Source organism: Amphiura filiformis, chromosome 12 (assembly GCF_039555335.1).
Source record: "Amphiura filiformis chromosome 12, Afil_fr2py, whole genome shotgun sequence".
Classification (NCBI taxonomy): Eukaryota; Metazoa; Echinodermata; class Ophiuroidea; order Amphilepidida; family Amphiuridae; genus Amphiura; species Amphiura filiformis.
This window is the reverse complement of record NC_092639.1, coordinates 1,580,327-1,595,577: the sequence shown is the minus strand read 5'-3', so window position 1 is coordinate 1,595,577 and position 15,251 is coordinate 1,580,327. Positions and strand designations below refer to the sequence as shown.

Below are 15,251 nucleotides of genomic sequence, written 5' to 3'. Positions count from 1 at the left end.
ACAACTGATAAAAAATAGCTTAGATTGTGCAGACAGTTATTATCAAAATAATAAATCAAGCCACATGGCATCTCTGTGAACAGTATTTTTAATGACTATTGAAAAGTATGCACACACTTGGTAAAATCAGCACAGTATGCACTTTTTTAAGTTTTTAAGTTGTTGAAGCATGCGCCAGCCAGAAATAATTATAGACAGGCTCAAGCACTCAGTTGAAAAAGTATTTGGGATCATGTTGGCGCATGGTTAATATCACAAAGGTCTAAAATACTAATATTATTTTTAAGTAAAATCCATGACCCCACTTGAATCACCACAACAGTGCCATGGGAAAGTGGTTTTCTTGGGGATTCAATGGACCCTGCATGTGATTTTATAGTTTGTGTTTCTTTTGAGAACCATTGTAGAATGTCTAATGATTTATTTATGGAGAACGATTCATACATCAATAATCTGATTTATTTGTAATATCAAAATTCACTTGCAGCTTACTCAAAACAAGCATGCAGAATATAGTCACACAATATTCTAAAATAAGTAGTTTGTTTTTTTTACCCTGGTTAAAGGGTGTGAAACTTAAGTCTCAGAAATTCAGCATCTATAGAATTGATAATGCCATAAGTTCTTAATTATTCATACAAGATCATACTATATATGAACAGTAAATCAGTAATCTATAACATAATGAGCCAAAATGATAACAGTACTGCTCAAATTATAACTTAATGGTGTGTATATATAGTGTAAAAGACATTTTTGGACCTTTTTCTATAGTTTGTTGTATTGCTCACTTTCAATCACATACCAAATTTGCTACGTTAACGTATAAGCAACTTTTACAAATCATGCAAAAATCTTGCCCTTTACAGCATAATGATAATCTACCGTGTGAGTCTCAAAAAATGTAACAGTCAGAAGAAAAATATTAGGTCTTGTTTTATGAGCCTAAATTGAATATCACTGCAATGCTAAGTAATTAATCTATAAAATAACATATACCCAAGCTCATTTTAGCATCTGCATCCAAAGTTATGACCATTTGCATTAAAAAGTGTGAATTCCTCTGTGGTCCAAATTTTGTATGCTTTTCTACGGATTGATGAAATTGCTTGCAGCTCAATACGCTGAGAGTGGACCAATTGAAATTTGACACGTCTTAGTAATCTATACTATAACTTTTAAACAAAAGCTCCAAATGGTAGAATTCTTCACACAGCTGAAATCATGTTCAATAGTTTCAATATAAAATAATTTCATATTATGGTTCTTACTCGAAACAAATTATTTAAAACTTACATTTTTGTGACTCACCATGTATTGGAAAAGTGATTAAATGTCAAGTGTAATATAGATCATTGATCAGCTTTCAAGGTATTTTAAGTGATAAAACACATACTTTAGTGTGCTTTTAAAAGTATATTTTGTAGTATATGCTCTTGGGCTATGTTTAAGTGTTATCTTTCAATAAAACCTTCAATGAGTTCTTGTTTACACATTGGTTCTGGCAAGTGTGTTTATGTTGTGTCAATGTTCTTCTTTTTAAAGCCTCATTTACAAAGAATTTAATTAAAATTATTTTACATAATTTCTTTGTAAATAATTTTACATAATAGTTATGGTGTTCTATTTTTACATCGGAATTGTGTAAATAATTTACTTAAAAGCTATGTAAATTGAATACTTATTCATTATGTAAAATTTACATAAATAATTGGTAAAATTTTACATAATAAGTGTTATGTAAACTTTTACATAATAATTATGATATTCTATTTTTACATCGGAATTGTGTAAATAATTTACACAAAAGCTATGTAAATTGAATACTTATTCATTATGTAAAATTTACATAAATAATTGGTAAAATTTTACATAACAAGTGTTATGTAAACTTTTACATAATAGTTATGGTGTTCTATTTTTACATCGGATTTGTGTAAATAATTTACACAAAAGCTATGTAAATTGAATACTTATTAATTATGTAAAATTTTACATAAATAATTGGTATAATTTTACATAACAAGTGTTATGTAAACTTTTACCTAATAGTTATGGTGTTCTATTTTTACATCGATATTGTGTAATATTTTACACAGGTTGTGTAAACTGTTTTCTCAGTGTATGATAGAATATAATAAGATTACAATAATACAATTGTTTACATGGCTCGTAGACATAGTTGAAGAACAGGGAGTTACTTATTTTTTACTGAATCAGAAATCCAGGTCAAAGAAGACTGAAGACTCCACTTTTTACAACTAGGCTCTATAACCACCATACTCAGCTGCATGTTGATCAAAATAGTATATGCTTTCCATAAAACAAAAAAGGTCAACGTGCTGTAGTGTCTTATCTCTAAGTAGATCTACATGAAAGGATTCAACTTTTTTTCAAAAGCTTAAGTTTAAGATTGTCACGGCTTATTCGTATCCTAGAGCTTGTATCACTAAGATCCACAACATGCTCATCTATCAGGGTGCAGTTCTTTAACCCCAAATACATTTGTACATTTATTGAATGACCTTTGGAAATTAGTGTACAAAACCTCATACTCTGCAACTTGAGGTCAAATTGTGCACTATGATTGTTTAATTGAGGTTACCGAACTATGTCATTGGGATGAGGCCATTGTGGTCCATAGTGTATGAATCTCATAAAGGTCTAACGCTATGGACCACTAATCCTGGTAGCCTTAGACACACCAGGAACTACATAGGACAATCTCGTCCAGACTGTACAATATTCTTTGCACCCAATTACAATAACATACCCATCATATGACCTTTCGCTAAAAATAACGCAGTGTATTGGACCATGCCTCTGGATACGATGCTGGGCTCATATAATAGCTTATAGTAAAACCCGGGGTAAAACATTCCCATTTTCAGGCTACTTTCGCTTTTAACGGACAATGACTTAAGCATATTTTCAAATGTATTGAAGCATTGAATTGGAGGCGTTTTATCTGAATTTCGGCATATCACTTTGTAAACCAATGCTTTATATGTTGATGAATAACGACAGGTGCCCAGACATGATACATTCAATAAGACGTGTTATCTCCAAAGTGTAACTGAAGTGCATAATATAATTACATTACAAGGTGCGAACCGTCATCTTAACATTGTTACATGAGATGAGAATAGCAATTCTGAGTTCGTATGGGTTCTGCTATACTGTCAGATAATGTTATTCTGAGCTGGTATGGGTTCTACTACTGTCCTTCTACTATGTCAGATAATGTTATTCTGAGTTCGTATGGGTTCTAGTACTGTCGTCCTTCTATATCAGAGTATGTTATTCTGAGTTCATATGGGTTCTACTACTGTCCTTCTACTATGTCAGATAATGTTATTCTGAGTTGGTATGGGTTCTAGTACTGTCGTTCTTCTATGTCAGATAATGTTATTCTGAGTTCGTACGGGTTCTGCTATACTGTCGTTCTACTATGTCAGATAATGTTATTCTGAGTTCGTATGGGTTCTAGTACTGTCCTTCTACTATGTCAGATAATGTTATTCATATGGGTTCTAGTACTGCCATTCTGCTATATGGCAGATAATTGTGACTTGTGGAGTCTGATAATCGTGTGGCGGTTCAACCCAGTCTCTTCACAACAGTGCTAATATAAAGCAATGAGTAACCTTAATGGTGAAGGGCTGTCTCTAATAAAAAACACCTTAATTAACCTTAATGTTAAAACCTTGAGCAACCTTAATGTAATGACCTTGAAAATACGTACTTAAGTAAATTTTGACGGAGGGCGCTATCACTGCACTAAAGTACTATGCACTTAGGTGCTCAATATTAGCACTTAAAGACTGTTGTAAAGTGCTTAATATTGGCACTCTAGTGAAGAGAGTATATTGGGCGGTTACGTATAGGGACTGTAAGTACTTTAAAGGTTTTAAATCACGAAATTTTTATATCCCTCACCTTAAACCTAACCCTAACCCTTACTCTATCCCTACTCTATCCGAAAAACATTTTTTTTCTCATTCTTTAACACTATTATTCAAATAAGGTGATCGTACTGATAGATATAGATAGATTAACCCCCTGAGCACTACCTGCCGATCTAACATTGCCTCTGATTGGTCAATTACGTGGTATCTTCACTTTAATCACCAATCAGAATGGAGATTTGCTAAATAATTCACCCCAATTTTTTTGCGTGACAAAATAATTCTAACAATGTTGCTGATTGGTCCAATTGATAATGAAAACTTCTTTTTGACCAATAGGCAGGTAGTTCTCATGGGGTTCATTTACCCATGGAAGTACCTGAACTTTGACATGTTTGGATCGATCAGTCCTGTTGTCATCGTGCAACTCGGCTCATAGGGAGAAATTGCAGAAAGATTCTCAAGTGTTTCAGAATTTTAAGTTGAATAAGTAACTATATTACGCAAAATTCAATTAGCTGAGTAAACCATAGATTGCACAATCATCACCAGAGTGTTCTTGTATACAGTAAGTAAGAAATATACAGCACAAGCCAATATTTTCCGTTACACCACAAGACTCTTCTTGCAATACCATTTAGTAAGAAATGTGAACAAGCCTTCTCTGTTGCAGGCCCATCACTTTGGAATTCACTTCCGCAGCATGTAAGAAATGCCGGCTCAATTGCAGTTTTCAAAAAACTCTTGAAAACTCATTTGTTTTAATCTGAATTTGTATTTTTGCTTTGTATTATATTTCATGTGGTATTATTTGTTGTATTTTGTATGGCGCCTTGATCATACTGGATATTGCGCCTTATAAGAATTTAATATATGTATGTATGTATGTATGTATGTACCCCGTTTACTCACAGGATTTGAATGGCTGATGGCGTTGTCAAACATCCTATCTTGTGTTTCACAAATTTATATAATATGATTAATTATTAGTTAAAAACACCGGCTTGTTTGATTCATAAAAAGCGTTGAACTTGACCAGGTCACTTCGATGAAAAGCAACATATTACTGCTTGTAGAAAGCGCTGATTCTATCAATATTATTTATAATATATATACTATTTATAGTAATAGACTCCTCCCAGGACCATTTTTCCGAGTAGCCGGTTATTTTAAATGGCGTATGCGTAGTTCTTGAATACACAACTATAATGTAGGTGCGCCATGTTTATTGTTAAGATTGAGATGACATTTTATATATCGTGGTTTGTGTAATATCCCTAGACAAATACAGAGCTACATACAGGGTGTAACAAACCTTTGTAAATAAATCAAATGATTTATATTTTAACATGAAATGTCCGTCGTCAAGTGAACATGATAATTGTTTTCTTTCGATTTTCTGTCACTCGAGAATCATGCTGTTACACACAATGCCCAGATATTGTTTTCTGATTTTAACATTTCTAAAATGGAAAAGAGGAAACACTGCATAGACACTGCAATCGGACATGAAGATTATTGAGTTGGTAAAACGTAGTGAAATTAGATTTTCAAAGCAGAACAGTCTGGTTTCTCCTTGTAGAGTATACGTACTGTACATGCACATTTTTTTTGCGTGTGCAAAGCATAGAGCATAATTTCCACTCTGATATTTGAATACTTTTATTTTGACACACCCTGTATAATTGTATATGCAAGGATTGGGCATAAAACGTGTAAAAATAAATGACATTGCACAGAGAAAACATGTAACAATTAATTCTCTTTGCCATTTCACATTGGTTGTAGCTCAAAGTTGGTCTTCGGCACACATTTACACGCGAAGCTAGGGCAGACCGTACATCTTATAGCCAATTACGCCAACACATAATGTAGGTCACCATAGAGCGAGTGTATTATATTTGGCGGGATTTATCGACTTTTCAACGCGAAGCATAAAAACACCTTTAGAAAGCGGATATTTTGCATTGATGAAATGTGATTTATTTGAATATTTAATTTGCCGGTAGGTATTACGTCATGCAAGGGTGTGATGATCAATTCAATATTATTTCATTGCCTTTCACTGGCTAAACCTATACCCAGATACCAGCCCGATGTGAAGCAAACTACTAGCTTCTTGCCTATCAACCTACCTACATAAATTCATACCTACTAAAAAATCCAGAAAAATCCATTTTGTTTTGGATTAAAAGAATATTATCCTGTTTTGGCAAATGACACATAGCGAATTAGCTAGCAATTTTTGGAAATAAGGGCCAAAACATGCATTTGATTGGCCGTTTTTGGCCACGGTATATTCAAAAATTGTTTTCACCTATTGCTTTATGGTAGTTAATCCGATTATTATATTACTTCGCCAGCGTGTTATGACGTATCTGTCTTTGTTTAGGATATACAGGAGCTTGTTGTACAGGGAGTGAACATAACTGGTACATTAATTCTTTTGCGCACTGTATCATCTACCTACATGTAGGTACATGTAGGTCCTACATGTACCTATAAAGCTACATGTACCTACATACCTACAAAGCTAAATTTATTAAGGGTTATTTCAGTGCTTCAAATGAATATAATTATTGGTTAGTCTGTTCTAGGTATTAGTGTTTACTTTTGTTATTTCTTTCTTTCTTCCGATAAAAGCTTCAAATATCCAATGAAAATTATTTATTGACCTAAGGCTGTTTTAAGTTATTATTTTATAAATTAATTCCTCGTCAATTTGTTATTAACATACATGATCTGAATTCTGATGTGCACCCTAAAAATTAACATGCCTATTTGGAGCAGATTTGCACTTCTTTAATTACGCAGTCAAATGCCGGCAATAAAGATAATTTGATGGGGATTCCCATTCAAGCAAACGGTCTATTCAATCATGTATATCAAATAATTAATGCACATGTCATCTATCAATAAGCAGCAGCATAAAAAAAACCTCATTCTTATCTTGGTTGGGTCTCTTTTGCTTCAATATTTAATACCGGCATCAGATGTGAAGCAGAAATGAAATTGCGTTTACACATGATGAAACAAGGTGCTATTGGGGAAACTTGACCTCAAATCTCTATCTTACTCTCTCTTCCTCTCTCCTCTCCCCACACCTACACCCATCTCCCTCACTCTCTATATCTCTTTCTCTGACGTAATAGTAATAGTGTCTGGTAATAGGAGACTCTATATTCCATGTTTGAGAGAGTTTTGTAAAACTTTCATAAAAATTTTCATCATGGGGCCGGTATCCATGTTGGATACGTTGAATATTTTGGATTCGTTGGTAATAGGAGATTCCATATTCCATGTTTGTGATGGTTTTGTGAAGCTTGAATATAAAGTTTCGTCATGGGGCCGGTATCCATTTTGGGATTCATTGATACTTTGGATATTTTGGATTTATTCGTAATAGGAGACTCCATATTCCATGTTTGAAAGAGTTTTGTAAAACTTTCATATAAATTTTCGTCATGGGGCCGGTATGCGGTATCCATGTTGAATTCATTGATACTTTGGATATTTTGGATATTTTGGATAATTCAGATTTCATATTCCATGTTTGAAAGAGTTTTGTGAAATTTTCATATACATTTTCGTCATATTATTGATACTTTTATCAATGTCGTTACTATTATCAGTGACAATTTTAGAAAAAAATGTTATTTTTCTAATCGTAATAATTATTTATCTATATAAAAGCAAATATTACTAGTGGTAGGCTTTATTTAGCTAACGCTATGGGACATGAGGAGCTGGTCTGCTTTGCCAATCCAATCTAAGCTTTATAAACATAACTGCAAGCAAAAGTAAATCCAAATGGAAGGACAATGCCAGTAAACCGTTCTATGAGACAGATTAGATAACCACATCATATTTCCGACGGGAGAAAAATATGAAGCATTTGTCTGGAAAATCACGAAATTCACGCGAGATGAAATAACGCATATGAATATCGCTCTAGGCTCCAATTCTCTCTGTAGAAATCGATGTAAAATTGATTCTTTATTCGACAACTGGCCAACTTAAATGATAGCTCCTTAGGGACGGTCCAAATTTAAATCTTTCTTATAGCATTGCACCACAATCAGTATGTTTGTTTCGTCTTCATTCACCACATGATATGACCGTTTAACGAGTGTTTTACCTGCAGCTATTTTCAGCGCCTTTTTTTATTGGGCAAGTAAAACAGTCAGGACAAATAGCATCTATATTCAAGCACTTAAGGCAATTGATTGGGATTTGTTTCGAACCTATATCGCTCGGAACTCAATATTACTAATGAATTCCATCGAAAATAACAGGCACTATATTGAAATTCCAATCTTTGGGATCAACACCACTTCGAAACCAAATATGAACCCTACTGCCGATATTAAAGGCTACTAACCCTACCCTACATAATCCCAGTCCTGCCATGCATTAATCTACAATCATAACCCTTAAAAATAAGCGTCAAGACCACCTGCATATAAAATTGTTTACCCAGTAGCATAGATCCTGATCAAATACAGGTGCAAAATTCGACATTGGTTTTCTAGTCGTGAAATCTCTTATTTTTCTTATTATTATCTCTTATTTTGGTCATTGTCATTATTTTGTTAGCATCTGATATTTGGATGCAAAAATACAAACTAATATAATGAAAGACCGTGAGATAAAAACACTATTTCGCGTCTGACGTCAGGGCAAAGGCGCGCCGTGATTGGTTGCCGATCTGCGCAGTACGGCATTTTCTATCTAGGTGTCAGAATTTCAGACGCGAACTAGTCTTTTTATATCTGTCTTTCATTATATCAAACTCGTGATTTATGTCACCGCCATGTAAATATTTAAATCATGCTATAATTAAAAAAGACTATGCGTATGACATCCTGTCAACCAGACCAACAATGCCGTATACTGCGCAGGTCAGTCACGAATCACGCCGCACCTTTGCCCTGACGTCAGACGCAAACTAGTCTTTTAATTTGGTCTTCAATTATAGCTGATGAAGTAACAGATCCCCCTTAACTTTGAGCCACCATTCACCCATTTTCAACTATAACTTAATTCCACTCCTTTCACCGTTGTTTTCGGAAGCAAACAAATGCCCGAGGCTTACAGTCGGTGTCTATTTAGTACAGTGACATCATCAACACTAAGCAATTGATATTGAATATCTCCGTTTGTATGGCAAAATCTATTTGATGTTTGTAGTTGTTGCGCGGGTGTGACCTTGGAGTTTGCATTGTAAAATTCTAATAACTGAAAAATGATAGGGGAAAATTGCTCACAACATGATTCTCATCCATTCATGACTGCTAGATAATGTAAATATTATTTAGTTGAAGTCACCCCTCCTACATTATAGCCTACGTGATTATATATGTACATGTAACTCTCTTTATTACACCTCATAAATATTCATGAACTAATCGTGCCAATTCATTGGCTAATTCCTATTAATTCCTATTAAAAGTAGCTTACGTTTCCGCTAGGGAAATAATTCGGTCTATTTCCCTATGAATCAAAATGTACTAGAAACGTTAGAATGGATAAATGACCCAGCACTGTGACCCGGGTCACCCGACATTGCCCTTATGAACTCTGATCCTCCCGGTAATGCCACACCATATCAAAGCTGCTAATTTGACAAGTTTATTCAGGTAATCAACTCACCGTCAATCAAGCAGTTAATAATCACCATGTTGAAACATGGAATGAATGGGATAAATGTGACATAAGAACCCAGCAAACACAAAACGTTTTCGACATCATTCGCAAAAGGTTATTAAAGGTTGTCAGAAAACGTTTAAATGTCGGGTATAAAGGGTATATAAAGGGTATATTAAGAGTATAAAACGTTTTCTTTACCTTAAAAAACATCCTTTGATAATCTACTGCTCAGCAAACAAAAATGTTTTACAGAAAACGTTTAAATGTCGGGTTATATATAAAGGGTATAAAAACGTTTTAATAACATTCCAAAAACATTCTTGAAAACTTGATACAAAACATTCTAAACAGAATGTTATTTTGGGGATTGAAAAATATTTTGCGAAAAATGTTTGCCCAAAATATTTGCAATAACGTTTTAAAACGTTTTCATGACCTTTATATAACCCGACATTTAAATGTTATTAAAAGGTTTTGAAAAGAACATTTTAAGAACGTTTCTGTGTTTGCTGAGTTCAAATATTTTAACATAATGTTATTTAAGTATTGACAAAATATTTGGCAAAAATGTTTGCAAAAATAGTTTAAAATAACATTTTTTGAAAACATTTAAAAAATATTGTTGTAGTGTGTTTTCATACAAAACGTTTTAAAACGTTATCATGACCTTTATATAACCCGACATTTTAATGTTATTAAAACGTTTTTACCTAAACCAAAAGCCAAAATATAACTTATTTAAAACGTTTTTAAAACGTTTTTGTGTTTGCTGGGAATGGTGATAAAACGGTCTCCCCCCTAGTCCTATAATGAATACAAGCAATACCGTGGTAATACCTTGAACATCAACCAATCAATTACAATTCAGAATACTCGAGGAAGAAATAATTTGTCCCCTTCTCTCTACTCTCATAGCTAGATCACGTGATCTACTTATATCCCCCTTGTGGGAGAGCCATGCCATTAAGCTGAAAACATTATGGAGGATGGGCTCAATATTTGTGGCTAAATGGAAATAGGATCGATCATGGTCGCTGTTTACGCGAAAGTGTGAATATTCCTTTTAGTGGGTGACATGATATTATCCATATCGCAGCACTACGTGTACATGTAACATGTGCTTAATATGGGAGACTGACGCATACCGTATGTGATTTAGAGGTATATTCTGAAAGCGATAGACCTATGTATGAATATATGTATGACGAAGCAGAATACTACATTTGAAGACCGTACTTATATTATATATACAACTGATAAAGCGTCATAAACATGATAAATGGTTAGAAATATGCGTCTATTATCATTGAAAATACCATGAGGTAAGAATGGAGTTTTGCATGTTTATCGAAGGCATAGACTTCGGTAGATATGTGAAAGTTTTCTTCTCATTCATGGTCATATTTTTATTAGAGCAATCTACAGTTATAATTATTTTTAGACCTTACTGTGGTCTATTTAGGGCTGAAATCAAAAATCGACCTGCGGTTGACCGCCGGTTCCGTCCGGTTGTTTGAAACAGGACGGAACCGGCGGTCGAGTTTTGTTTCATCCCTAAAGAATAGAAGAGTTATTAAAATAGAGGCATAACAGCGCCATCATTATGGCGAGAGTAAAAATGACAACATTTCATCTAAAATAATGTGACTTATTTCTTCTTAGTATTAATTAATCATCTTTGAATAAATCAAGTTTGGATCACATGTATGTATACGCTAACATCATTTAATTTTTGGGTATCTTGATAATGAAAACAATTGAGACTAACAAATTTTTTTTTTTTTTTTTGATCAGCGACGTCTTTCCCCATTTGTAGCAGTCATAAGGCCACTTGTTCTAAATACAATTTACCATGTAGAAAATACAGACCTTGAGGGAAATAAAGACCTTTCTTATTCCCTACAAATGAGTTTAGACAAAATGACGCTTAAAATACCTCTTTCACATACCTCTCCTATATGCATACCACATTAGTTTTAAAATTAGAAGCAATTGCAAACCTCCACAGCCACATGTTCCCTTTGAGACTGGAACAAGTTGAACATTTTAAGCTTCTTCTCATAATGGCATTTTAACAATAGCTTATCGTTTCGTGTTACTTATTACAGGCTATTTATAGCTGCCGTTCATTAAACCTTCGACCTTTACCGTGCTATTGCGATGCATATGTATCTGTCTATATACATGGTCTAAGAGCTAACAAGAACTGGGCCCTGGCCCTGTTACGATCTTTGAATATAGTTAAGGGTATTAGCAGCTAGTATTCCCTTTACCTATCATTTTCGCCTGGTTGGCGATGAAGTGCTGAGTTCTTTATCTTATAAACGAATCAAAGGCAGACCATGAGGCTCGGGAGGACACCAAGGTTTTTCGTTAGCTCTATCTTGCCGCTATGCGTGCTAAGGCATGAAAATTCCTCCGACATTCTAAGTCATGTTTTAATTAGATATATTGTACTCTGTACAGCAATACACATTGCTAATGTTATCTCTCTTTGATTGTCACCCTGATGAACTGATATTTCAAAAGCAGGTGGTAGCATATTTGGCTATTCCTGTTGAAATCCATACACCCCCGATGGGAGACATGATCTTAATCTCCCAAACAGGGGGTGTAAATTTCTAATGGAGTCACCCATTCAGATAACCCCATTTGAAATTCACACTCCCTCTTAGCAAGATTAAGGTAATGTCTTCCATAGGGGGTGTAAGGATTTCAACAGGAATAGCTTCAAGTTGACTTTGTCCATATCTGCTGTACAAACGATTAACTATGTAATGCCATCACTAAACGTCAAAATTTTATTTATACAATTCAAAAAATACAATCCACTAGATCATGTAGATGATGAAGTAGTGACATTTGCTGTCAAGTAGTGAAAAATGAAACATTGTATTACTAGTATACCGTATAGATGAGGTGACCTATGATGTCACATGTTTACATTCAGACCGCCCTCTGTTGTTTCAAAGCAGGCAAAATAACACAGAAGTGTCTATGACAGACCACATAAATCTCTTTAAAACTCAACTTTTAAAACCTTTGAAGTTTTGTGTGATATAATGTATATAGCTTGATGCATTTATAAACAAGATTGATACCATTTTTTGTATTATTTGCTTTGAAACCAAAGTTAATGAATAAAAATCAACTTCTTCCATGTAAACTATAGTGTTTTTTACCTGACAGTTTTGATCACAGACCAACAGAGGGCGTATCAAATGTAAACACATGTCACCTCATCTATAGTGACAGAATAATTTTCTTGTACATCAAATCGTAATGGGTTCCTTTGATATAGAAAATAAAGAATAACTTATGAAATGTTCAAATGTGCACATTATAAAATTTATATTGTTACATGATAAGATTGGATCGGAAAGTTTGTGAAGAGGCCATCCTGATACAATGGAGTGATGTAGGCTATGGAAGAAGATACATGACTATATAAGCCCAATCGGCATTGGAAGTTTGCAATGCATTGTAGGACAGTTTTTGCAATTTTAGGACACTTTGTCCTTTGACCTTTCAGAAAATTCAGAAATATTGGGTTTTTGTACGTACAAAATATAATCTAAAAAGTTTTACAATATTTGAAACAAATATAAAAAATATAAGTGTTTTATAAATTAATTATTTGGTATTTTTAATGATCAAAATTGTGACAATATAAGAAAATTAATAATATTTACGTAAATTTTCCCGATATGTCAGAGGTCAAAGTGTCCCAAAACTGCTCTCAAAAAACCGGAAGTTAGAATGGCGATTGGGCTTATTCAAAGCGAGTATGTACACTCTGCACACAAATAATCACCATACCTTACACAGACATGACAGAGGCAATGTATTGAAGAAGTTAACATTGGTAGAATTATGTTATAAAACAAAATGTTCTTGACACAGTGTCACTTAATTCTTTGAAGTTATCCCAATGATAAATGGCGGAAGGATTATTGAGCATAACTCTAACATCTGAATTTCATTTTGAACGACTATCTTATTCGATGTTAATGGCCACAATTACACGATATCACTTATGTACCCATATGCTTGAATGTAAACAAGGAATTTAAAGCCTAGTTGAAGCATTCCCATGACATCTATATAGAGTCCGTCCTTCGCCAGGTGGCCATGTAGAGATATATCCCATAGACCCCGTATTAAGATCGAGAAGCAGGCGAGAGCCAATCGTTGTATTCTAGAGCACTCGTGTTGTTAGAGAAGGCAGTACAAGTAGCCGTGTGAGTGGCTGTCGCTTAGTCTGAAATGGCCGTTAGGGACTCTGGGTCATTCTTAACTTAACTACAAGTACTTACTCTTGTTAACGTGCTACGATCTAATGTATAGCCAATTTTTACTTTTCTTTTTGTCAATGGGCTAACTACTAGAGTCATTAATAGGTAGTGCGTTTGATATGGCATTGCCATTCAACAAATTGTAAAAAGCTACGAAAAGTGTGGAACATAGGTAAAGTAAATATAATGTAATACCGTATTCTGATAGGAATTTGTATTATGCATGTATTTTAATATTTAATCTAGGATCAGATGGTTTGAAATGGTTTTCCCTAATTAAGAAAAACTACAGCAATATGTGTTGTCATCTTTGGGAATTGATATAAAAGGTAGACGACTATAATGTTTAAGTCTTGCTTGAAAAGAGGTTTTCTATTTTCTATTTCATGCTCAACAAATGAATTGATTTAAAGGATCTATAACCTCCAAATACAACTCTAACATCTTTTTTAAACACAGCAGGTGGCATTCTCTCTGTAAGCATTAAAATAGTTCATTGAACGACAACTGCCCTTTTTAATGTTAATGGCCACAATTACACGATATCACTTATGTACCCATATGCTTGAATGTAAACAAGGAATTTAAAGCCTAGTTGAACCACTCCCATGACATCTATATAGAGTCCGGCCCTCGCCAGGTGGCCATGTAAAGATATATCCCAGAGACTCTGTATTAAGATCGAGAAGCAGGCGAGAGCCAATCGTTGTATTCTAGAGCACTCGTGTTGTTAGAGAAGGCAGTACAAGTAGCCGTGTGAGTGGCTGTCGCTTAGTCTGAATTGGCCGTTAGGGACTCTGGGTCATTCTTAACTTAACTACAAGTACTTACTCTTGTTAACGTGCTACGATCTAATGTATAGCCAAGTTTTACTTCTCTTTTCATCAATGGCCTAACTACTAGAGTCATTAATAGGTAGTTCGTTTGATATGCTGGCATTGTCAATCAACAAATTGTAAGAAACTATATGCGAACAGTTTTGAAACTTAAGAAAATTAAATATAATGTAATATTGTGATAGGAATTTGCATTGTATGATATTAACCTAGTGGAAATTAACACCCATTTTAAACACAGCAGGTGACATTATCTCTGTGAGCATTAAACTATAAAATAGTTCTTTGAACGACAACTGTCCTTTTTGATGTTATGCCACAATTACACGATATCACTTATGTACCCATATGCTTGAATGTAAACAAGGAATTTAAAGCCTAGTTGAACCACTCCCATGATATCTATACAGAGTCCGGCCCTCGCCAGGTGGCCATGTAGAGATATATCCCAGAGACTCTGTATTAAGATCGAGAAGCAGGCGAGAGCCAATCGTTGTATTCTAGAGCACTCGTGTTGTTAGAGAAGGCAGTACAAGTAGCCGTGTGAGTGGCTGTCGCTTAGT

General features: G+C 34.3%; 1 protein-coding gene across 1 annotated transcript in view; it reads right to left on the bottom strand.

Moving 5' to 3' along the window:
* LOC140165632 (uncharacterized) overlaps positions 1-15,251 on the bottom strand; it is a 361,058-nt gene that overhangs the window by 228,987 nt on the left and 116,820 nt on the right.